The sequence below is a fragment of the Sylvia atricapilla genome, chromosome 11 (assembly GCF_009819655.1).
Source record: "Sylvia atricapilla isolate bSylAtr1 chromosome 11, bSylAtr1.pri, whole genome shotgun sequence".
NCBI classification, from domain to species: Eukaryota; Metazoa; Chordata; class Aves; order Passeriformes; family Sylviidae; genus Sylvia; species Sylvia atricapilla.
Window position 1 is genome coordinate 13,250,496 of NC_089150.1, and position 25,445 is coordinate 13,275,940.

At 36.1% G+C, this 25,445-nt stretch overlaps 1 protein-coding gene across 2 annotated transcripts in view; it reads left to right on the forward strand.

Annotated features, from left to right (window-relative positions):
• The window catches only part of ERC2 (ELKS/RAB6-interacting/CAST family member 2), a 420,204-nt gene that overhangs the window by 192,634 nt on the left and 202,125 nt on the right, over positions 1-25,445 (forward strand). The window lies entirely within an intron of this gene.

Below are 25,445 nucleotides of genomic sequence, written 5' to 3' on the forward strand. Positions count from 1 at the left end.
AAAAAAAGCACAAATAGGCAGACCATGAAATGCACGAAGCACAATAAGGAATAAGTAATGAAATGCACTCAAACTGGTAGTTTTCAAATGTATTGGAAGGCCGTAGCTAGCCAGAGAATCTCTAGAGACAAAGATAATCAAGGCATATAAAGAGTGCTTTCAGAAAATGGGGTCATGAGATCAAAAAATGAAAGATATTTCTTGTTCTGGTTTCACAGAAAAAGAACTTGGGTAGTTCAGCTTCTAGAACTCCTTTTTACAGGTGAAGTGTTGGAAGATGTATCTCAGAGTGAGGTGACAGCAGAAGACACTGCACAACAGTTACTAGAATTAACAATGCTGTCATCACAGGATCAGAGGATAATTCAGGTTGAAAGGTACTGCCAGGTTCAAACTCTTGTTAAATGTAGGATGAGCTTTTAGTCAGGCCAAGTTACTCTCAGTACCAAGCAGTTTCCATGCTGACCTTGAAAATTAAAAGTGAAATATGAGAATTTCTAACTTGCCTAAGAATTGGAGGATGACTAATGTGACATCTCTTTCTAAAAGGTGTTCCATATAAGTTTTGGAAAACTACATCCACGTGTGATATCTTTATTATAAAAATCTAGAGAAATTGGTTTTTAAAAAGTAGAATCAGTGGGCATTAGACCAACTAATTTACCATCACAGTATGTTGGTAAAGAAGCCAAGTGCGTTTCTGAAAAGTTAAGTAATTCTTCCTCATAAGTTTACAAGTCATTATATTTTTCAGAATTCCCATAGGAATATGCATTAAGACTTTGTCATGTTTATAAAATGCCTGGAGAAGAGTGAATAGTTTAAAGAAATAAAGCGTCATCCACTTGAAGACCAAGGATTGCTTCTTTAGTTGTGCTTCCCTGCAAACTCAGGACACTGGAAAATATTTAAAAACAAACCCCATAATAGAAAGTTAAAACAAAAATGACAACTGTTACAGAATAAGAAAACCATTATGATATGAAGCTATGTAATCATGTTACTAAATGCACTACTATTGGCTAAAATTTTAAATGTTACTGGGAAAAGTTTAGTGGAAAAAGGTTATGCGAAACAGAAAAGAACATTTTGGCAAACTCAGGCTGATTTATGATGGTAGGACGAATTCTGTGGGTTTGCATGATTTTGACCTTAAACCTGCAAAAATATGTTGGATTTGGCAATGTTTCATTTAAAGTTTTGGCTTTCTTCAAGCCCAGAAGTCAAAGAAACATTTGGGATGTGAACCAAAGCCAAAGAAAAGGTTTGGATGAACCATACATTCCATAACAGCCAACAACTCTGATTTTCATTTTTTGCCTTTCTTTGTTTCTTTACAATATTTTCCAGAGCTGCTTTTCTGTTTCTGAGTCTTAATGGATAGAAATCTCTATATGAAGTAACAGCTTTTTTACTGTCCATGCATAAGGAGATGAGAAAGAACTTAGAAGTTTTTTTCTGTCATTTTTGTATTACAAAATTTTGTATTACAGAATTTGAACAAGAATGTTGCACCTGAAATGATAACGTGTCTTTATGTCCACTTTGGGAATATTTTTTAGTGGAAGTGATAATGTTAGATACTTAGCTTTCCTTGTGTGTGTTTCAGATTATGAAATGACATAATTAAGACATGCAAAACACTGACTGGTTTAAGAAAAGGATATAGTTTTGTTTCTTCCTATCACTTATTCACAATTATCCCTTAAATCTAGCCATGTAAATACCACTTGCCATGAAGACAGACATTCCTGTATAGTAAATGGTGAATGCTCTGCATCTCATTTGGATCTCGTGAAGCTGTGGGATACGATACCTTCAAGCTGCTGATCTGAGAAGTATCTCAAATCCATGGTCTTCATATGCACATCAGACACTACACATATGGCAAATGATAAACATACCATATGGGATTTGGGAAGTTAAGACTATCGAATTCCTATCCCATTATTTTTTCTTACATTGTATGGTCAAATCAAAAACATATTATTCTTCACATTATTAAGGGGTTATGTTTGTGGCCCCGTCTATAAGGTTACAAAACTGATCATGCTTTAAGCTTTCTTTTGGCCTAGAAATTTTCCTGGTTACACTCAGATTGTCATTTAAAAAAGGGAAAAGAAAGGGGTTGGTTAGTGTTTGCAAAGTTTGTAGTTCAGCCAATTTTTGAATTACAGTTTTGAAAACTTCACATGTAACCTTAGCCAAATATTACAGCTCAAAACAGCTGAGCTTAAGGATAATTTTGAAAACTAGTTTTCCAGAATTTTATAGTGTGTATTGTGTGTGAAGGTGTTATCTGGAAAAAAAGGTTTCAGACCTGACTGTATGGTGACTATATGTGCCCTTTCATGATAGGTTTTTTTTTTTTTTGTGTTGGCTTTGTGGACTGGAACAACTTAGTATCCTCAGCGGAACTACCAAATGTTTATCTAAAAAATTATGAATTTGGCATGTCATTTCACTTACTTTCAGATGGCAAAATTATTTTCATCTTCAAAGAAAATTGAAATTAGTTACTCTGCTGAAGAGTTTCCCAAAACTGTACTTTGTTGAAGAAATGTGACTTTACATTAGGTTTGTATTTCATCTTGGAACTCTGCTATTTGTTAAGCAACAATTTACCTTCAATTCATTAAACAGAAATTAGAAAAGCAGCTTTACCACAGTAAACTATGGAAATAGGAACCTGTGGGTAATAGGGGAGAAGCTAGAAAACAAAGCTTCTTGAAAAGTGTGTCAGGAATCACAGGGAGGGAAAAAGAGATTTTGTTCTGCTTAATGCTGCATAACCAGCCTTGTGCTACTTTGCAGGGACTGAATGCATCCAAGTGCAGATATTTTTGTGTTCCCTTCCCATGGTAAGTCAATAACTGAAACAGGTTGGAAGGAGAGTCTTTCATGCTACATGTCTGTGGTTGAAAGCTCTGTACTTCAGTGTGGACTTCCCCCCACCTGTTCAGTTGTTTTATTTTATTTTGAAGGTGTGTGCAGAATGCCCCAGAAGGTTTCTGCCATAACTAAGAATAAAAAAGCTGGAATTATGTCCCCTTGGATGTCTCTCTCTCTTTTATTTTATAGATTAGTTTATCAGCGAGAGAAATTTGTAAGCAACAGGAACATGGCTGGATAAAGCTTGTTGTTTGTCGACTGTGTAGTTATTTCTTTCCATGAAGATGTTACAGTTGTTTTTTTTTCTAGAAGATGTCATGTTGATGTTGAGGAATGCATGTAAAAATTGTATTCTACTCTTATTTTATGTTTTTCACAACATTCTTTTCTCCAGGGACAGGCAGCAGAGAGAAGGTTCTGTCTGCCTGTGGCCTTTATGTAGATCCATAAACACGTGGAAGGCTTCTGCGCTCTGGTACTGACACTTTGGGTGTTCAGACAGTTTGGTCCTGTTAATAGACATTTCATCAGTGATGGCACTCCCTAAAAACTGCCTGGGAACAGAGTCAGACACATAATACTGTAGCCTTGGGGGAATTGGCATAGAAGTTTCTGGAGAGATTGAATGCTAGAAATACATGAGAGTTATACGAAATATCAGGCTACCAACACAGAGAATTCTAAAATGATTTCTTTTTTAACTTACTGTAAGCAATGAAAATGTCTCTTTCTTTGAGAAGCAATACTTAGGGCACCAGTACAAACCTGCAGCTTTTGATGGTGGACTGAATTCTTAGCTAAGAAAGCAGCTGAACAGAAGGAATAGAAATGACATTTGGAATTCTCACTTCATATATCATGACCTGATCTCATCAGTTGAGCTGGGATTGAAGAACATTTTATGCAAACTATATTTCATCTTACTGTACTTTCAATTGTATAGTAAAAGCTACAATAGTATGTTAGAAAGGAGATAGAGGTTTGTCTGTACAGTGGGTAGAACTGTACACCAGACCTGACTGGATTCTTTAATCTGAAAACCTTTGGACCAAAAAATTGTATGGGTGAGAGCCAGGAGCCTTACACCTTGGAATATCAAAAGTGGGGAGGTAGAAGATGGGCTCTTGATTTTGTTTACCAAATGGGAAATTACTCCATCTCTAGGGGTTCTCTGGTTGAATCTGCTTTATCCATGGAACTGGCATATAAATCAATCTCATCATTTTAACTGGTTCTTTTCCTTGCCAGCCAGGGATTCAGATTATCCAGCTGTATTCCTACTGCAAAGCACTGTTATCAGTTGTGTAATGAAACACAGTCACAAGAACTTTATTTGACCCATCCACTATATATGTGGCTCAAGAGTCACAGTCAGGAGACCCATTTCACACACAGTCAAAATGTGCCTTAGGTTAAACAAAAATAAGCATGTATAAATCTTTTAAAGACAGTCAACTCAAACAAGGAAACTCTTCTAACTAAAGAATTAGGCATCTCCTGCTCTCAGTGAGCGTACATTTGGATTTGAAACTTAAGTGAGCTGCGTTTGAGTCCATTGCAATTTTCCCTTTAAAATGAAAGAACAACACACTGATTTCGTTGGTCCTTTAATTATGCAAAACAGAAACATCTAGGAAATAGGTTAGCATGAAAAATTATCTGGTGACAATACAAGCAGTAGTAAAACTGATCTAGAAGGAATGGTATTCTTATACAGCATTTTGGGGAAATCTGCACCAACATAATTGTTGAGATTTTTTTCATAGCCTGTAAGAAAGGTAAAATTAATTTTTACATGAAATTTGGGAAACTATGACCCCCTAGAAACTAGAATGACTCCAAGATTGAAAAGTTGATCCATTTCTTTCTGCAGGACCCTAAAATTGATACTGATTGAAGGCAGGGAAATTATCAGGCAAAACCTGTAAATTTGAAAAGGAACTGGAGTATTTTAGGGGAGGTGTTTTTAGGCTGCTGAAGTGAAATGGAGGCACTTGGTACTGCCCTGTCTCAGAACTTCTGGAGTTGTTCGATGCCCAGGTAATGCCTGAGTAAGGAGGATGTGCTTTAACTGCTCCGTGGGTACACTGAGTCTGTTGCTCAATTACTTCAGACTTAGGTATTAGAAGATTAATATAATAATTTTAAGACCCCTGTTTTATAACTTTGAGCATACTACCAGTTAGTGCTGTACTTTCTAAAACACTATATGTATGAAAATGTTTTAGAATTTTTGTGACTGCAGGAAAAAGCTAGAAATATTATGCTTGAATCTTTTTAAGAGTCTGTGAAATAAATATAGTTTTCACAGAGCTTTTATTTTTTTTCTTCAAACTTTTAAATCTGAACAAAGGCCCTAAACTTTTGTACCTGGAGAAGAATTGATATAATTTTGTCTGTTCTTATCCCCCAGACCCCCAACCATATCCTGAACATGAAAAAAACTTCATTATGTAAATCACCAATTGCTTGTGAAATCCCAGAATGAACTCTAGACATCAAGGCCCATAACCAGTCCAGCTGGTTTCTTGCTTTCCAAGGAAAGAATCCAAAATGGCAGCTCAAATGTCTCTGTTTCATGAGTCATCTGAACTGTGGTACCGAGTCTTATGGAGAAAAATGGTTTCCTGAGATTTTCATACGATCATTACACTTCAGTAAGTAATAATGTATGTAATGATATGGTATATATACATTTTAAATTCCAGTGTTGTCAAGGAAAAATGTGCATTGCATTAGTGTAACATATTGTGATTTACAGTAGGGCACTTTTATCCACATTACGGAATACCAGAGGACCAAGAGTATGTGTTGAGTCTTATCTATCTACTCACAGCTGTATTTAAGCAACTAATACACATTTCTATAAACAATTTGATTTATAGACAAAGTTGGCCACTGAGAAGTGAAGTTTTCCTGAAGAGTAGGAGAAATGTCATTCTTCAGGTTGGTGGGGAGATCACAAATGTCCAGCTCCTGTTGTGCCTTTTGGTGTTCAGTACTAACCACTTTACTGTCCATACTTGTGAGTCCTTTTAAATGTATGATATATTCTGTCCTTTCCTAAATATTTATTTTATTTTCATGAAACTAAAGTGCTTTTTGTACTTTTATTCTGGTTATTATCATTAACTCTTTGATAGACTTCCTTGATTTCAGGAACATAAAGGGATTTGACTTTTATTTTTCTGTTTTGGAAACTTAGTTGTTTAAGACCTGTAACGGTATCACCAAAAGTGTTTTCTTCACTCCATGCAAAAATGGACTGAAAATTTTCTTTTAGATATGAATATTTTTTAATTTCTCTAAGCACTTTTTACCCAGGGTGGTTTTGGGTTTGTTTGTGGGTTTTTTTATTTATATATTTTTAAAACCTGATTCCACATAAGGTCATACATTACATTACTAAGGCTCTAACCTGTGTCACAAGCCTGAGTGGTTTTTAGGTATTTCCTCAGAGTGACTCTTAGACTCCAAGCCGTGCACAGCAATAATGTTAATTAACATCTGCAGTTTTTGTGATCGGTCCCCACATTTTGGAAACTTGTTCTGAAATTTTGCGTAACAGCTACCCTTTGTGTATACTAGTATGATAAATATCCTTTCCTGGTGAATTGAGAGCGTGTTGGTTGCAGCAGTGTTTCCAAAGAAGGAATCATCAGCGTAAGAACTGGATCAGATAAGAGATACATCAAGTTAATTGTTTTTTTTGTCCTGGTCAACAGAAAGAAAATAAGTAAATAATCCATGAATTGGTGCAGGAAAAAATAAGATTAGGCACAGTGTTTTTTCCACAGTATCCTGTCTCAGTACAGGATACTGTGGGTATCCTTTAGGGACCTTTTGAGCTGGAAATAGCACAGCTATATTGCCATGTTTAGAAGCCAAAGGACTTATAATCAATAAAGCATTTAAAAGTTTTGGGCAGTCATTTTAGGGCTGAGAACCACCCCAGATCCTTGAACTGTACCACGTAAAATGTCATATTAAGAGTTTTGCCTTTTATGTGGTTTTTAAGCCCGTTGCCTAGTGATGTCCTTAGGTGCCCATAATTCTTCAGCTGTGAGAAACAGTGAACAATAGTTCCCAGTTCACCTTTTCCATAGCATTTATAGTGTCTTGCTTCTTTTTCAGTAGTGCGTTTTCCAAGGTGAAAAGTCCTGCTTGAAATTCTGCCTTTCCTCACTGCAGATGGCTTTGTTTGCCTTTCTTAACTGGTAGAGTAGATTCTTCTAAAATTATTTTTGGCAAGTCTGGAATGTTTTGTCTAATGATTCTTTTGTACATTTTATGCTAGGAAATAAGATAACAGGCTTTATATACATTTTAAATTGGAATTTCATAGAAAACAAATCCAGAAGAGATGAGACAGTATCTTTTAGTACATCCATAGTACTGAGTATCAATTATACCAGTGTTATTTCTGAGATGTTTGTCTTGGTTTTAGTGACATATATAGTAACCTTGTTTATTTTTCATAGGCCGCAAGTATGAAAAAAAATTCTCTATTATCTTACCTTAGTATTTTTTTCTGTAATTTCAGGCAATTATTTCTTGTCTCATTCACAGTGGACATAATAAATTGACTTTCCTCATCCTTGTGATGGCCTGAAAGTGCAATTGCTTATCATGTTCCTTAGTTTTCTCTTCTTGAAGCTGATAGACCCTAATTCTTTCAGTCTTACCATAGAGGTTTTGTTTTCTAGTTTTCTCATTATCCTTGTTGCTTTTCTTTGTAGTCATTCTGGTTCGTTCACATCTTTGAGAGGGTAAAATTTGGTCTAGTTCTCCTGCTGAGACCTTGTCAATGCCAAAGAAAACAGAAAGATTACTACTAAATATACATTTTTCCATAGTGTGTTTTTTGCAACAACATTGTGGGGGTTGGACCAGCAGGGACTGACAGTGAGTTGACCTTGGCTGACAATGAAGTTGGCATGAATCTGAGGCCACTGGAAATGGGATGATAGGAAGGGAAATACCATGTTAGGTTATGGAGAGAAGAATGGGATTATGGGTACAGTTATGTTAATAAAGTTACACCACGTAAAGTCATGTTCTGAGTGCTTGCATACAAATGGCTAATGGTGTTTTACAAATAAGGTAATTGTTCATTGATTCACTATCTGGGATGAAGTCTATATATTATGTTTGGCCCATTGCTGGGTTTTTCAAGGTTTCCCCATATTGTGTTCAGCTTATGTTCTTTTGTTGGCTCAGTCTATTATTAAAGTTATTTTCTGGCCTTACTTGATTGTTCCCACCCCTATTTAAATTCTTGTCTGGTTCGTGTTGCAACACCAGCGACACAACGTTGCACTGTTGACTTGTCACCTTAGTGTCTCTTGAGCCTTTTCCGTAGTTGAAAAAGACAACTTCTTAATCAGTTATTCCTCTTCCTGGGTTTGTTGTTGATCAATTCTGCTGAACAGAATGACCTTACTTTTCTCCCTATTAAATAGCATATATTTTTTTTCTCTGTTTAGTTCTATCTTTAAGATCCCTTTGTTGTTTTTCTTACTGCAATTTTGTAGTCTTAGTATTTGGGGTTATTCAGGAACTAAATATCCTATGGTCCTACAAAATTCCATTTTTTAAAACATCTTTTTCTTTTCACAGTGAACTGTTGGTGACTAACCACAGCTTCCAAACAAGTTTGGCATCCATGTTAGGTGGCTTTCAATTGGCTTATATTTTTTTTTAGTTTGGTTATGTGAATATCTTGAAACTTATTATCAGGTATGACTGCTACTCCTATTCTTCAATAAAGCAAATTTCTCTGTCATATGAAAAAATTAATTTGATATGGCTGCCTGGGAACTCCATATTCACTTTTCTATGTCTGAAAACAGTCTGAAGCAGATGACTTGTTCAACTGTCTCAGAATCAAAACTGACTTATCAATAATTCTCCAGTCTTACTTTTGTTTTAAGATCAAAATTATATTTTTCATTCCCTGGTGTTTTGGTATCACAATTGTTCTCTAAGAGTTCTCAAAAGCACTTTTGTTTTCAGCAGCTCTGAGATTTTATCAGCCATGTCTACACCTAGGGCAAAGTTTCCTATATTTAGCTAGTATGAAAACATCCCAGTATTAATTGTACTATTGGATCAGTGCTACCCTTGGCTAAAGAATGATGTTAAAGAGCCTTTTGGTGGTCTTGGCATAGTCATTTAATAAATTCACAGATGTGCAAAAGAGAGTAAGCTTAATAGAGACAAGTCTCACTTATTCAGTATAACTTTAGTAAATTTTTTGGAGTTTATTCACAATATCCTTTTAAAAGTTTGCAAATAAAAGGGATAATGCTGTCTCATCTAGTAAAAAATACTTGGACGTGAAAAGGCAGAAGGATGGTGGAGAATCCTTTTCATAATTATGATAGTTAATGATCCCAGTGGGGCTTAATATCTACCAGCATCCAGTAAGTTTAGCACAGACAGATGGTAAAAGATGGGGGAAATATAGTTGTAGCCTCAGGCAGATACTCAGCTCATGCAGCTGTTTCATGCATTCTGGCAACATGACTCAGTTAAAATCAAATAACATTCCTTATGCCAATATTTCTTACCTGCATATGAAACCAGTTGTCTTTCATTTTGCAAAAACATGATAATTCAAAGAGCATTAAAAAATGTACTGTTTCTCACACAGAATTTATATCTTGCAGCTGCACACTAATCCAAGTGAAATGGAGTAGAATTTCACTTTATCAGCCAATCATAACTTAAAACTGTTTTTACAATTCATTGTACAGTTTTTAAAGCCAGATTTAAGTCTGTATATGAAAAATAGTCTACTTGATGTATGAAACCATAGATTAGTCAATATGTATTTAAAGAAGTACTTCAGTAATAGCAGAAGAATGACTTCAGAGAATTTATAGACTAAACTCTGAATTATACATGTGGAATGTAAGTGTTATTTAGGACTATGTGTGAGAAGAGTAGCTGAAAAATATAGTTAATTACCTAAAATAATACCTGATCCTGGCATTCTTTTATGGCTGTCATATCAAGATTATTTGACTATCCCATGTCAGAGAATCATTATATCATTTAGGTTGGAAAAGACCTCTAAGATCACTGTTTACTCAGCACTGCCAAGGCCATCACTAACCTATTTCCCTCAATGCCAGAGCTACATGGTTTTAAACACCTTCAGGAAGGGTGACTCCAGCACTGCACTGGGCAGCCCGTTCCCAGTGCTTGACAGTGCTTTTTAGTGAAGAATTTTTTCCTAATATCCAAGCTAAACTCTCCTGGTTTCCTCTTGTCCTGTCACTTGTTAACTGGAAGGAGAGAGCAATGCTCACCTGACTACAATCTCCTTTCAGGTGTTGTAGAGGGGTAAGTTCCCCTTCAGCCTCCTCTCCAGGCTAAACACCCCCAGCTATTCCCAAGGAGACTTGTGCTCCAGCCCCTTCCCCAGCTCCACTGCCCTTCCCTGGGCACACTCCAGCACCTCAATGTCTTCTGTGTAGTGAGGGGCCCAAAACTGAACCCAGGATCTGAGCTGTGGCCTCAACAGTGCCCAGTACAGGGGACAGTCACTGCCCTGCTCCTGCTGGCCACACTATTGCTGATACAGCCAGGATGCCACTGGCCTTCTTGGCCACCTGGGGACACCTGGGCTCATGTTCAGCTGCTGTCAACCAACATCCCCAGATCTTTTCCTGGCAGGCAGCTTTCCAGCCACTCTGCCCCCAGCCTGGAGATGCAGGGTTGTGACCCAAAGGCAGGGTCTACCTTTACCTTGCTGAACCTCACGCCACTGGCCTTGGCCCATTGATCCAGCCTGTCCAGATCCCCCTGCAGGCCCTTCCTACCCTCCAGCAGATCAAAACTCCTACCCAGCTTGGAGCTGTCTGTATATGTACTGAGGGTGCTCAACATCCCCTCACCGTGATAAAGAAATAAGTGGAACTGGCACAAATATAGAGACCTGGGGAATGCCACTTCTGTCCCTGATCCCTTAACCAGCCATCTCTGGCTTCTAGTTTGCCCCTTAATTTCTGAGAGAAGTTATGCCCTAGGTGCCCTAGGCAGAGCAGTTGTGTTGTGTCTGGGTATTGCTGAACCTGTTCATTATTTCTTTTCTTAGGATATTGAAGAAGATGAACAAAGCTGAATTTCTGCTTGTGACTACAAGTGCCATGTAAATATAGGAGATTATCTTTGTCCTCACAAGACACTACTGAGGCTTGAATTACACCTCTATTAAAAAAAAAAAAAAAGCCACAAAAGCTATGACTTCTTTAATTCCCTCTTGGGGATTAAAGAAATATTAGGAATAAAAGGAGTCTTAGGAATTAAAGAAATATTAATTCCTTATATTAGGAAATAAGGAGGAAAATCATCATAATGTACATGGTCAGCTTGTGGTTAAGAGTCTGTGGTATACCTTTGGGACTGGATTGTATATCCAGAGAAATGTTTCATACTTCATCTGAAAGTGTGAAGAGAATTCGAAGATATTGATTTGACCTTATTTTCCTTGGGTCAAGCTTGTGTTTTGATGGGAATAGAAGAAAAATTTTGTCATTCACCCCCATACTATTTTAACATACTTTTAGTTCTTCTTCAGCAATCTTTTTATTCTATACAAGCTCAGATAAATTTGTTTTAATCTGTGAAAAGGGTTTTTTCTGTCCCTAGAGGTTTATGGTGCTTAGTCATGTAGTTGTACAATGAAAGTTATGGCAGTTGACTGCATGTGTGACTGTAGTGATCACCATTTACACAACATATTTAAATATACTCAGACTTAGGTCCACCCTCATGTACCAATTAATTAACAAACTCAAAGTATGACTTAGAAAAGACAACTTCCAGGAAAAAAACCTATTCAAGTTTTACACCTACTCCATCCTTTAAAATTCTTTCTACTGTAATGTCTGATTAATTTTCTGATTGATGCTAATTAACATATTTTCTTATTTTTGCTGTTATCAATATATTACTATTCAGCTTTTTTTGGGCATATGAAAAAGTCTTTCCTATTTCAACTTTTTTATAAGTAACTTCCTGCTACAACAATATTTTCTGGAAAAAAGTCAAGAATACCTAAATACCTTAAACCGGTTTTACAAGTTAACAATTCTGCTGTAATTAGTCTTCAGGCTACCTCTGGCTCCATGGATTTAAAGCTATCAGAGTTTACTGTTTTGTGAAAAATATGTTTTACTTTGTTTGGACATGCTTGTCATAAGTTTCTCAGTATATCATTATGCTTTAAAACCTCCCACTGGCAGTGTCTGGAAGGAAAAAATGTAGTGTAAACTATAGAAGACCTAATGGCAGCTTCCTGCCAGCATTCATTCTTGAGTCAACAAAGCTAGTTTTTGTTTTTGCTTTTGTGAAAATATGTCACAATCTAGTCTTTCATATAAATTGGCTATTTTTTTAGCAGCCTAATAGAGCATATATCTGTATCTTCTATTTTCCCCTATTTTTTCTCCTTTTCATTCCATGGTATCTGTGTTTCTGGTCATGCCACCAGTGAGTGCACACATAAATTATACACCTAAAAACACTCATCACTAGAAAATTTATTGCTTCTAATATCTTTCTCATGAACAGTTGTGTTTATTTCTGAGTTGACTTCTCTGGTAAAGATAGCAATGCGCTTAGCTTTGGTTCAGTTCTTTGTTTTTTCAAGACTTTCATTTTAGATATTACAGTGTATGTGGGACCATGTGGGCTTTTAACCATAAGCCTGTTCTGGGAATAGGAAAATGGTTTTAGTTTATAATTACAATGCTGAGTAAAAATAATAGTGGATTGGTGTCCTTATTAACTCTATTACTTCTCTCCTGCTGAAGAAACAGGCAGTACATGTGAGAATATATCCTCCTGACAGAGCATATAATTGGCATTTTTTTTTCTTTTTCCCTTTCAAATGCTATTTTCATAAGGCAGGAGGCAGGGAGGAAGGTTGCTGTCTTTTTAGAGACGGAACTTCAGTCTTCATGTCTATGTTTGGGAAACATATTCCTTGATTTGGGAAATCTTTTATCTTCTGGGCCTCCTCCGGCAGCTTAATTACTAACTCTGCTTAATTAAAGTGGAGACATACAAAAAATACTGTCTTTGAAAAGTAGATATTCTTAATTTTTCTTTCTTCAAAAAACAAACCAAACTTCTTTAAGCATTCTTTGGCAGTATTTTGGCTTTTTGACTATGAAATACTAGCTGATTTGTAGTATTAGAATGACATAGTAAGTCAATAGCAGTTGTTATTATATTATCTCATGTTATTGTGCATTTATAGCAGTGAGGGTTACTCATTTGTGATGGTTAATTTTCCCTGCTCTCGAGTTGGAATGTTGTATAACATTACATCAAGTACCACGACAGATTAGACTGGATTCATAATGCAGTACAGTAGGATAGCACTTATTCAAACAACGTGTATCACACCCCATTTATCCAGGGGACTCACGGGTTTGTATTATGAGGAGTCACTGTTGGACAGGAAGACATGTACAGCAGGGGAAGTTTGGATAACCAGGATCATACTGTGATTATTTAGGCTTTTTGTTGACCAAATCCATTATATGTAGAAAGGCCATATATCTTTTTTGTTCAGTTATAGAGACCCTCTGTAAGATTATGCTATGAATTTACAGAACAGATGTTGTATTATAAACCATTACTTTTGATCTTGTCATGAACAGTAGATTTTAGGTAAGTGGTACCAGCACAAAAAAAGACCCCAGAATGAAAAAGCCAGCTTAGAACAAGAGAAATGCTGATCTTTATTTTTGGAAAATAATTTAATTTACTCATTGTAAGCTGTGTTTCTTAAAAGAAAAAAGAAGTAAACACTTAGGTTTTAAGTGCCAAGATGTCTCTCTAGATAAAAAAATATTCAAAGCACATCTTATATGCATGCAACATTATTTTTCTCAGTACCCTTACAGCAATCAAGACCAATAAATATCCAAAACCTTTCACTAAAAAAGCACTGTGGTTGTCTAAACTGTGTTGCTGAAATGAGTGAGAATTATTGAAAGTTCCTATAGCTCTCTCTCTGTGGAGATTTTGCTTTGTAGGTGTTTCCTGTGGAATTCATCTTAGGGAGGGGAAGGAATTTAGATGTCATTTATGTGCTTATGTGTGTGCTCACTGAAGTGATTTTGAAGCTCTTATGTGTGCACCAAGAAACTGAAGAAATTAGATATTAGGAAATGGAATTTGGTGGTCTTCCAGGCAATATTGGATCTAAAAGTGCTAAACCCTTTAATAAATAAACCTTGATTCAGACTGGAATGTCTTGGCTTGATCTTAAAGGTGATATTATGAAGGCCTTCTAGCTGTTGACTAGCCTCAAAGATAATTATCTGCACATTCCAGTCTTGTTCTGCCATCAGCAGTGTCTGAGGCCTAAATGGAGCAAATGTTATTTCCACTAGAAATATATTTAGACTATCCTCATTCCCAAACATTTAAAAAATATTTGTATCTGATTGAAAATGCAAAAATAAAATAAATAACTATATGACCTGCTTCTAACAGTCCTGTATGCTTAATTTCAGCTATTGTAGGCAGTTTTCTAACTGAAACTCTATGTTGTGAGCACACAGTTATATTATTGGGGTTATTACTTTCGTTGGGCTGTAGATGAAAGAGTAACCTTTTCTTTGCTGAGCATTTTGGAGACAAAATTTCTTACAACACAACAATACAATGTAAATTTCATTTACTGTAACTGGTACTGGGGCTGATTTGAGGGGCTGAATAGCCCATCTGAAATGGAATATATGCAGTATCAGGCATCTTGAAATGGATAGAAAAGCTTTTCTGCCTTAAAAAACTGACACCTTAGTTCATGCTGCATAGCTGCTTATTTAATACCTGATAAATTTAAGAATATTTTGGGTTTGTATTCTAAGTTTTGCTTGCACAAGTGAAATAGAAATTTAATTCCTTTAAGGACTGCTGAGTATAGCAGAGACTTCTGTAATAAAGTTTCTCTGTGGGACAAAGGTCTGTACAAAGTTGGAAAAAAAAGGAAGCATTAGTTTATTAATACTATTCAAATATATATGTATGCAAATGCACTCTAATATAGTTTTAATACATCCTCACTTGTGGGATTTTGTGTTCCGTGGATACAGGCTCTAGATCTTAAAAAAATCCTTCAAATGTACAACTTAATGTGTATATAGTCATCTCTGTTCTCCAAAATCAAACCTGCCTTTGAAAAAGAGAGATGTAAAAATAATAAAATATGTGTCCCCATGAGAGTTATTATACAGAATATGAGCAGTGACAAGTGAGTTTACAGGAAAGGTCAAGCAGATCCAAAATGCATTCTCATCAAGGCCAGTTTAATCCTCCCATCTGTAAGTTTTCTAAGTCCTGCCACTTAGCTTGCAGTCTGAGTGCCCATATATTTTGCCTCAAAACAGAGTGAATAATATCAACTTGTAGATCTGCATGTTTTCTGTTTATACTCTCCTGAATGTTGCCTCATGTGGGAAGAGACTGGAGAGACTTGAAAAGAGGACAAAACCTTAATATGAGAAATAAAAGGCAGCTTACATTAGTTAAAGATTATGTGAGTACTTTTCCTTTTTTCACCTGGTGAGAAATACTATTATTCTCATCAAAGTTTGTCTAATATATTTTACCTACAAAGATACATAGCTGTATAAAACTTGCATTTATATATATCTGTTTAACTTATAAAGCCCATTACTTTAGTACCTAAACAATGCCCATAGAAAAGGAGTTACAATAGGAAAACCTTTAGTAAATTCCACAGTGGAATTAATATGGTTCAGGCCAAGGCTTTAGAGTATTATTTCTCTTGGATTTCTTCTTATTAACTGATTCATAATTATCTGTACAGAAAATTTCTTCTTAAACAGAATTTCTGCATCTTATGAGACTACCTTTCATAAGGCTTTCCCTCTGTAATCTAATAAAAAGTGCAATTTAGGAAGCACAAATGCTCAACCTAAATACTGATAACTTCTCTTCTTCACTATTTACTCTAGCATATGGCAAAAAATGCTTGTAATCACTGAGTGAGGAAAGCTGCCTTACCCAAGGTTTTGAGCATATAACCCACTGACAGGCTGAGCAATAGCTACTTCATAAAATGTGGGAAATCAATTAAGTTTCATAGGGAAGATCTGTTAGAATATTTCAACTTTCAGAGAGTCAAGTACCATTTTCTGCTGCCTCTTTGTAGCATTTTCTTGTGCCTAGTAGATCCTATGTAAGAGCCCAGTAATAAGGTGAAGAGTGGTATAAATATTACGATCTTCTGCTCCCCTTTTTCAGTCTAGCAAAACAAAATCTGTCACTCAGTGGAAATGCATTTGGCTGGTCTATCTTTGCTATGAGACAAACAAAAATTTAGGTTTTACAGCACTGAGTTTCAGTATTTGCATTTTTATGCTTGTTTCAAATTCTCACGAACTGATGTTACAGAATTGAAATATTTGTTTTCTTTGTAGATGAGGCAAAGGTTTCAGTGGCAGTTCTTTTTCTTCACTGGTGTACACTCATTGAAATTTGTTTTTATGTAGTAATAGTCAGACAGTATGGCTTTTTTTTTTTTTGCTTGGAAAAGTGCAAGTTCTATAATTCAGCATCTTTGTTTTTCCCAAAAATGTGAACTACTGCTCATTTGCCTGAAGAAAATTTAGATGGCGATGAACTTTTCAGGAGCTAACCTGGTATAAAACCATTGTTCTGAAGTCTTTGACTTCCTTTTCCTTCAAACAGTTATTGAGAAAAAATGTTCAGTTTCAGAAGGATGCTATTTCTTGGGCTATCTTCCTACACTTGTCAGTGTACTCTCCCTCACCTGATTTTCTTCTCCGGCCTCTGTAATCACAGCAAACCATTCTTACCAAGTTTCTTTTCTGCATGATGTGTGTGTGCAATATGCACATTCTGTCTCTCTGCCCCTTTGCAGCACTCGTGTGGCTGTGCAGTTATGTGGAAGGAGCTGTTCCGTGGCTGCACAGTTTCCTCCTGAGCTCGTGGCTGCAGCACCATGGAGGCATTGAAGGACTCTGTTCCTGCCCTTGGCTTTTGCCAGGTGTTGGCAGTGGAATTTCTCCCTCCTGTGTCACTTGAGGGAGGCACTGTGATCTGGGACTGATGTGCCCAGTGAGATTGCTCCTGTGTAGTAGCTGTGGGGTTAGTCTCATGGACAGGGAGCAGCAGATCGAGCAAGATTTCTCTTCAGTGCTCTGAAAAATTGACATGCTGACTGTGAACTGCCTTCATGGAGGAATTCCTGTTGACAAATTCTGGGTTGATATTTTTGCTCCATCATGTGATCATTCCTAGCTTATCATGTGTTAGTAATGGAGTCCAGTTGTCAAACATTTTGTTGTCCCCCTCAGGCCTCTCTGACTGTCCCATGGGCTGCCTTACCCTGGACAGCCTCATAAGCACTTGCAGTTCCATTCCTATTGACTAGTCTCTTCCTGAAGTGACTCTCCAAAGCTGTTTTCAATTGCTGTTTTAAAAATTATTATATTATCCTATTAGTTAAATTGTGTTGCTTGTGTTCTTTCTGTATCTGAAACAACTAAATTAGCCAACTGTTTGTAGTTCTACTCCATGTATTCTCCAGTACTTTCCCCATGGCTCTGGATAAATTTGAGTCAGGTTGTAACTATCAAGTGCTATACCAAGTATTAAATTTTTTCTTATTAAGAGTGATATGTAACTGGGTGGGCCAGAGCTAAAACTTGGCTCTTTCATAACAGACATACTTGACTTTTCTTGAAGTTATTGGTATAGTTTATATTGCCCTATATACAATAGGAGATAATTTTAGTTTTAAGGAGATAGCATGTCCATGCCACTGACTTCTTTATGTACGCCAAGCCAATAAAATATTACATAAATAATTCAATAGCAAAAATGCCATAGGATTAAGTAAACAGGGCAATATTATCTGTATTAAGAGAAGAGCACAGATGTGTCTCCCTTGGGCATTCAGTACTCGCATGAACTTTTAAAGTCACAGACCTTTTAAAGATGGCATGAATTTTTTAATGATCCAGAAGCTATATCTTTCAATCAGTTACATTAATCTTTATATTGCTGCCTATTAATATTATTAATTAATATTTACTGTGTCAAACCTTGTTAGGAATTTTTTTTTCTGAGATTCCTCACATAAAATTATCCGAGTATTTTCATACAATAACGTTTTCACTTTAAGAAGTCTTACTTGCTATTTCACAACATGTAAGCACAATTCAGTGTGTGGAAAACCTCTTACTTACATAAACTACCTGTTTGCAGGAAGACTTCACATACACCATGTGAATCCCTGCTGTGTTTGGATACATTCTAAGGAAGCATTTCTGACTTTAATAATATATTGGGATTATGGATTAAGAGCAGTGGGGAAATACCTTTGTGCAGTGTAACCTAACAAGTGTGCTAAGAATCAACTTTTGGCAAGAAAACTCCCAATTTGCCCTCTCTCCCAGAAGTTGACCTGGTAGATGAAATAGTAGATGTGTGCATGATTCTAGGCATGGCTTCTCCAAAGATCAACATTTGTACACACTTTAGTCACCTTTTATACACAGTGCTATTGACATTAACCAGGACAGCCACTCTGACAGCGCTGGGCTTTAACACCAGCTAAAGAGTTGCTCTGCTCTGCTTGTATGGTTTATCTAAAAGGACTCAACACCCAAATCACACAGCCTAATTGTTTTCAGCCTGTAAAGGTTCTCTTCCAGATACAATATCCTGTAGGACAATTGAGTATCCTACTGAAATCAGCATATATTCAATAGTCAACTCAATTTTCTTTTTTTTTATTCCTAAGAAAACATTAGGTTGAGCTCTGTAATTTATCAATATATTGTATCAAATTTGCTTCCACTTGCACAACTATAAAACCTTTTTAATTAGGTTTGGACAGTATCAAAAAAGTTTAAGAGCAGAGCTAAGGCTACTAGCTGATTAAAAAGATCATAGACTTGCTCAGATGAAGCTCCATAGGAAAGGGGAGAAAATTAACAAGACATGTCGATGAAATAACTAATTTTCTAAGTGAAAGAAATAATAAAAGGATGCTCCTTTTTTTTTTTCCCTCCTTAAAAATGGACTTGCTCAGGTGCTCAGTCTTGTTTCCGTTGCAGTGCATGCATGTCTGAGTGAGTGAGCTGAATGGGGCCAAGTGGGAATTATCAGCATGATAATTCAGAATTGTCAGGATGAAATTTGCCTTGGGAAAAGAACTTTTGTTGACTGATTCTTGCAGTACTTTAAATAATATATCTTTATTGACATGGTCTGAGGTCTGGTTTTTTATTTTTTATTTTTAAATTAAATAGCCTTGAAATATCAGAATGTGTTGTTATTTACTTAATCTTATATACAATAGTGTTTTTGCTATTGTGAAAGAGCTTCTGTTTGGGACAAAACATTCCAGCTGCATCTGAGAGGAGTGCAATGTTCTCTTGCCTATCCTTTTCAGTTTTCCTGATGGTCACATTCACATTTTGTCAGTGGGTTGTCATATAGTGTATTTTAGCTGAAGCTAAGTGAGAATATTGTAACTGGGGGCCAGTTGTGTTTCACAAGATGAAGTGTTTAAATAGATGACAGTATTCCTGGGACTGCAGGGGAAGCATATTTTTTGTTTGTACTTGAGAATAGCTTTTGTTTTCACCTGTCTAGGAATATGATAACCCTAGAGCACAGAAGTTACTGTTATTAAGATAATAACTTTGTTTGATTTAATTAAAAAAAGAGGTGTTGCTTTTAGTTGTTGGTTTGATTTGGTTTGGCTTTTTAAACTGATAGTTACTCTATTTAAGTGATTATGACCAGTATTTCCCAAAATTATTTAATTATGTTTTTCAGTCACTATATCACTATACTAATTGGAAAACCAAATAGCAGATAATGAATCCAAGAATGATATTGTTGTGGTCCTATATTTTATTGAATTACTGAGACTTAGAACAAGATGATCAATGTTCTAACTGCCAGTACCAGAAAAGTGAACCACTTGAATACAGTTCCCAGATCTTTCTTGCAAAATCTGAACTTAATAAAGACCACAGCATTAGTAATCCTTTTACTTAGGATACCTATTTACTTTAAGCTATGGGAATCCACATCCAGAGATGGACATATGTCTCTGTTATAACATTGTTCTTATATAAATTAACATGACTGGTAACCACCATGTGACAGCCAGCAAGGAAATACCGAGGAAACTAAAGAACCTTTTCACCCTGACTGTGGTCCCTGCAGGTCTGGATGGGAAATATGTGCCCTCTCTATGCTGTGTCTCTTCTTTATCTGGAGAAAACAAAACCTCCTGTATTCTTAACATAGCTTGTAGCAGGAGGATTAAAATACGTTAAATCCTACTTTCAGTAACGAAGTAATCTCATTGAGGTTTGATGTCAAATTCTGCAGCATGGCATCCCATTTGATAATTGTGCTGTCGTGTTCCTAATGTTTGTTTTATTTTGTATTAAACTTATACATTTTTTAAAAAGAATGGAACTCGTTTTTCACACTAAGGACATGGCCCTTCCCTGGGGACTGCTGCTTCAGTGCTTCTGGTGCTTCATGTTGAACTGCCACTGTGTTGCTGGCTGATGTCACTGGACTCATATGTGTCCAGTCTTTTACAAGTTGAAAAACCAACCCAGAATTTGTAAATTCTGCATAATATTCTGTCAAATCCTTCACTTGTGATGTTTATTTTGAAACTTTTATGCATTCTAGAGTATGGTTACTTTTCTCTGACAATTTCCAAAGTTGTGAGACACAGCATGTGTGTAATTTCTTTGTTTGGAAAGGTTCAGGAGCATCAGCCTCCATAACTGTACTGGTTTTGTTAGACCTGTTTCCTGGGTTTAGGAATGGTGATGGAAGTCAGAGATGAGGAATTTGTCTATGGATGACAAATGGGTTGGGAAGAGAGTAGAGGGGAGAGTGACAAAGAGTTTATTTCCATGTCTTGCAAAGCTCAGGATGACACTTTGCTGTGTCTGTTTGCTTTTGTGAAAACATCTCTGTAATGAACTTTTGAGGCAGTTGCACGCTGGAGAAATTTGCTTTGGAAACAGGAAGAAACGAGATATTTATAACCATATGGCAGGAGAGCACTGGCAATTTTAAAAGCAGTGGGTCTACATGGCTGGTGCTGGCCCTCCTGTGAGTGCATAATTGGATTAGCCACGAGATAAAGTGGCTCCCTGCATGGCCAGCAGCTGCTGGGACAGGATCCTGGCATGTGTGGCACTCACCTTCACTGTGCCAGGCAGAGGCAGTGTGTTAATGTCAGAGGCTGAGGTCTCCAGCTCCAGGGTCGAAAGAGCTGGTAGGTGGATATTTGCTGTGTACAAATTCCAGCTTTTATCTGTTTTCCCTCATCGCTGGGAATGTGTTTTCTATGCCTTCTTAGTCCACTGACAGAATAAATTTGTCGGAAAGCCACAAAGAGAAGGTTTGAGGATTATCTTCTTTCCTTTTTTACAATCGCATGCTTAATCTTGGGGGAAAACCCTGAAATATTATTTTTATTACATTAATCTTCACAGAGCTGGAGATAACTGAAATTTATGTGGTGTGTAACTTGGAGTAAGGAAAAAAAAGGCATTTCCTTAGGAAATGGGAAAAAAACCCCAACCCTTTCAAAACAACTGGATGGATTCTTACACTGAATGACTTATTATTATCAAAATGCATCCAGATTTACTGAAAGAATGTAATTGTTAAACTTTTTAAAAAAATTAATGGGTAATATTTTAATATTAAAGTAAAATAATCTCTAAATAGATGGATTTCTATGTTTCTTTTACTATGTAAAATGCATAAATGTTCTGTGTGCTAACACAAGATTAGGTTTTAAAATAAAATAGGTATAAAATTTTTGTATAGCCACTGATACTTGAAAAAGTCAGGGAAATCCAAAACTCTTGTATTTATCACCAATATTGTTGCCAAAATGAAGTGCCGACCTTTTAAAGGTAGTAGCAGTAACCATGCTAACCTTGACTGCTGGAATGTTGCCAGCTCTTCGTCATCCTGCAGAAATATATTATACTTGAACTGAGAAAACATGCAATTGTCCCTCCCCCTCTTCATTCCCACAAACTGGAACAGTATTATGTTAGCCGGAGTTGTACTGAGCTGAATCCAATCTGGAATTAAGAATGCTCCAGGGCATTTTTAATAAACTGTCATTCATTTGAACTCTAACCTCCTTTAATTTGCAGAATCTGGTAACGCAGATGTATTCTTCAGCCACAGTAATTTCTTTTTCTTTTCTTATCTTGGTGTGAAACATTGCTGATAGCACTTAAAAATGTGAGGCTGCAGAACAAGTAGAATGTATTCATTGAAAATAGACTCAAAACTAAGAAACAATTACTGTAGTTTAGTTTGCTGGGTTTCTGCCATTCTGAAATGTAAACTTAATTCTAGTGCAGATTTTAATAAAATCCTCAAAGTGCCGAGGTCAGTTAAGCTCTTTCTGAAAGTATGAAAAAAAAAAGGCTTTTATTACATAATGCAAAGGATAAAATGAGACCCTTGTCTTGCAAAAGGGAAGAAAACCCAGCTAATAACATATTCAGGGCATAGAATACTTCTCAGCTAAGTGCATTCACTGAGGTTCTCACTGGAAACTTTTTCAAAACCTGTATTCCTGGGAATTCAAAACGTTCAAGGTTTGTGATTAGGAGCATTTACACTGAGGGATAGAGCAGGGGAAAAAGGAGCAGCTTCCAGGTGGGAACTGCCCCGAGTTCTCTGACCATGCCAGGTGGTGCTGCTGGGCTGGGGCAGGGATTGCCCAAAACCAGAATTTTCATCTGTGATACTGCCTACTGTGGTTAGTTTTCCATTGTAACACATCTGCTACAGCTATATAATTAACATGGTTAGAGGATCGTTTGTGCAACTTCAACATTCACACGTTTACATTTGCTCGGAGTTGATTTTAAAAATTAAATCAATTTCTTGTGTACATGCCTGCCAGTTGAATTTGGCTGTAGGTGTTGGTAGGACAATTAAGTACAAAAATGTGCAACCGTGGGCTTGGGTTACATTCAAAAAATGAAGGAAGAACTAGCTGGAAAATACTGTGTTGAAAGTGTAAATGAAAAAACTTTCAAGTTGACATGTGTTAACGATTTGTGGTTTGAAAAAGTTTTCATATTTAAGTTTTAAAAGGTTTTTCCCCTTCTCTTTTAAACTTTAATCTCTTTTGTCTGGTAATGTAAGAGTATGTTATTAATAGACATTAACAAATCCACAGCTTTGTTTTCCACAAGTCTTTAATTCTCTTGAATGTTTTGTAATGTAAATTATGTGATATATGTGATATGAACTTAAGTGAGGATTCAATCACCAGGTTGGGTACCAAACTGAGAACATGGAAAGGGAGCACAATGATACTAAAAATACAGAAGTGCAAGAGTTCTGCTTTGTTACATTTTCATTTGCCCAACAAATCTGCAAGTAGGGAGTAGACACTGCAAATGTTTAAAGATACTCTCTCAAAGCTTGAATATGTATGAATCAATAACTTTTCAGTTCTCATCCTTACTACAGTTTCCATTAAGATATGCTATGTGGAATTAAGTGTTCTGTCTCAGCAGAAACTAGATTTGGTTTTTAAAAGGTACAAGGAAAACCCTAAGAAATAACCCAGAAAACAGTTGGAAAAATTCTATGTTTCAGTAGAGTCCTGTAGTTGTTGAAGACAACATGGGTTTATGTTCTTGCAATAAAGCAGAAGATGAAGTACCTGGTGTTATGTTAGAAATTGAATCTGTTTTTAAAGAAATATGATCTGACTCTTTCTTTCTGGCCTGTTAATTATTTTTTTCATGGCATGTAAGTGCAAATCCAGCTTTTTAATTTCTTTATTTCCCTCAAGTATGTTCTCTTTGCTGCTTCTACTATGAATGTTCACTAGACAGTCATTTTACAAAGATATCTCAAGTCATCATCCTTCTTTGTGGTTTCTTCAGTGGAATCTTGCATCTGCAGAGACTCACAATTTTCCTTGCTATTTCATTGATATCACCATTGCACTGCTTTTACATTCTGAGTGGAATGTTGAACTTCAGTAGTTTCAATACTGTTAATTTTGATCTGCATTCATGAAATACAGTTTCTTATGCACTGCAGGGTACCAGACACCTTCTAGTATTTCATTGATCTTACCAGAGTGTTCATGTAGGTGGTGTGGAAGGAGTAAGTTATCAGTGTGTCATTGGCAAACAGGCTGTGAGTCCTCATTATAATTCGTGACAACTCTATTATTTATTTTTTATTATTTATTGAACTTTTTAGAAGCTGGTCTATATTGGAATCAAAACAAAAATGTGGCTTATAAGCACTGATTGCTTATAAAGCTAGGAGGCTTTAGAGAACAAAAGTTAAGCATGAGCTTGGGAGAAGTGGCCACACTGATGATATGAGCACTGGGGAGTTTGGTCAGACTTTTCAATTCACAGCAAAATTGAACTCCTTTCAATGCTTTGCATAACATAAATATACCCTCTTCCTCATTTTATTTTATTTTAGTTAGAAGTTCTTCATGAAGTGTTTTCTAGTTTATAAAATAATAATATTTGGATAAAAGAAATTACAAAGAACAGATGGGAAATAAGACATTCATTATTCAAATCTTTATATCTTACTTAAAAAAAAAATCTATTTCACTTTATGTAAACTGTATCATTTGAAGAGGAGGAAATCCCACTGGCATGCTGGTGACTGGAGGCCATTCACATAAAATGATTCACCCCACAAGTAAAGCTTCTGCTGCCAGACAGGTGTCATTGTATAGTCTCCATTCTTTAGTGTGTTCTTTAAATTTCTCCTTGACATTTCTCCATGCTAAGAAAAGAGTGGGATCACTACAGCTTTCCTACACTTCATGCTTCAGAGCTTCTCACACTCCTTTCTCAGGAGGAAAATAACTTGATTGCTGTTAGAAAAGTTACAGGCCCTTAAAGTTCAGCATGATAGAATAATTTGATTAGAAGGGATCACTTGAGGCAATGCACTATAAACTCCTACTCAAAGCAGGAATAACTTCAAAGTTGGATCAGATTCTCTGGGCTCCATTCAATCAAAATCTTAAATTGCTCAAGGATTGGAGAATTTGCAGTCTCTCTGGGCAACCTGTTTTGCCAAGGTGTGCATTTTTTGTTAAAAAATGTTGGGTTTTCATGAACACTTTTATGTTAAAACGTGCCTCTATAGCTGCATAAAAATTTTCTAATTTTAATTATTTTTATCTAAATAATATATTAATTATTTTAATATAAATTCTAATACTTCTATGATGAGTTACCACCACCCTGAATTTAAATAATACAAATGGTGCAGGATGTATTTATAAATTGTATTTGTATGTGGCAGTGGCCCAGGTTAAATAGATTTTTGTAATCTGTGTTAGTTCCATTTTGTATAAATATTGTTTATTTACTAATCGATTCATGGAAACTTTGAGGGTTTTGTTTGAAACACCACTGTTAGTTTTTTAATGCAGTTATGATAGGAAGAGATTT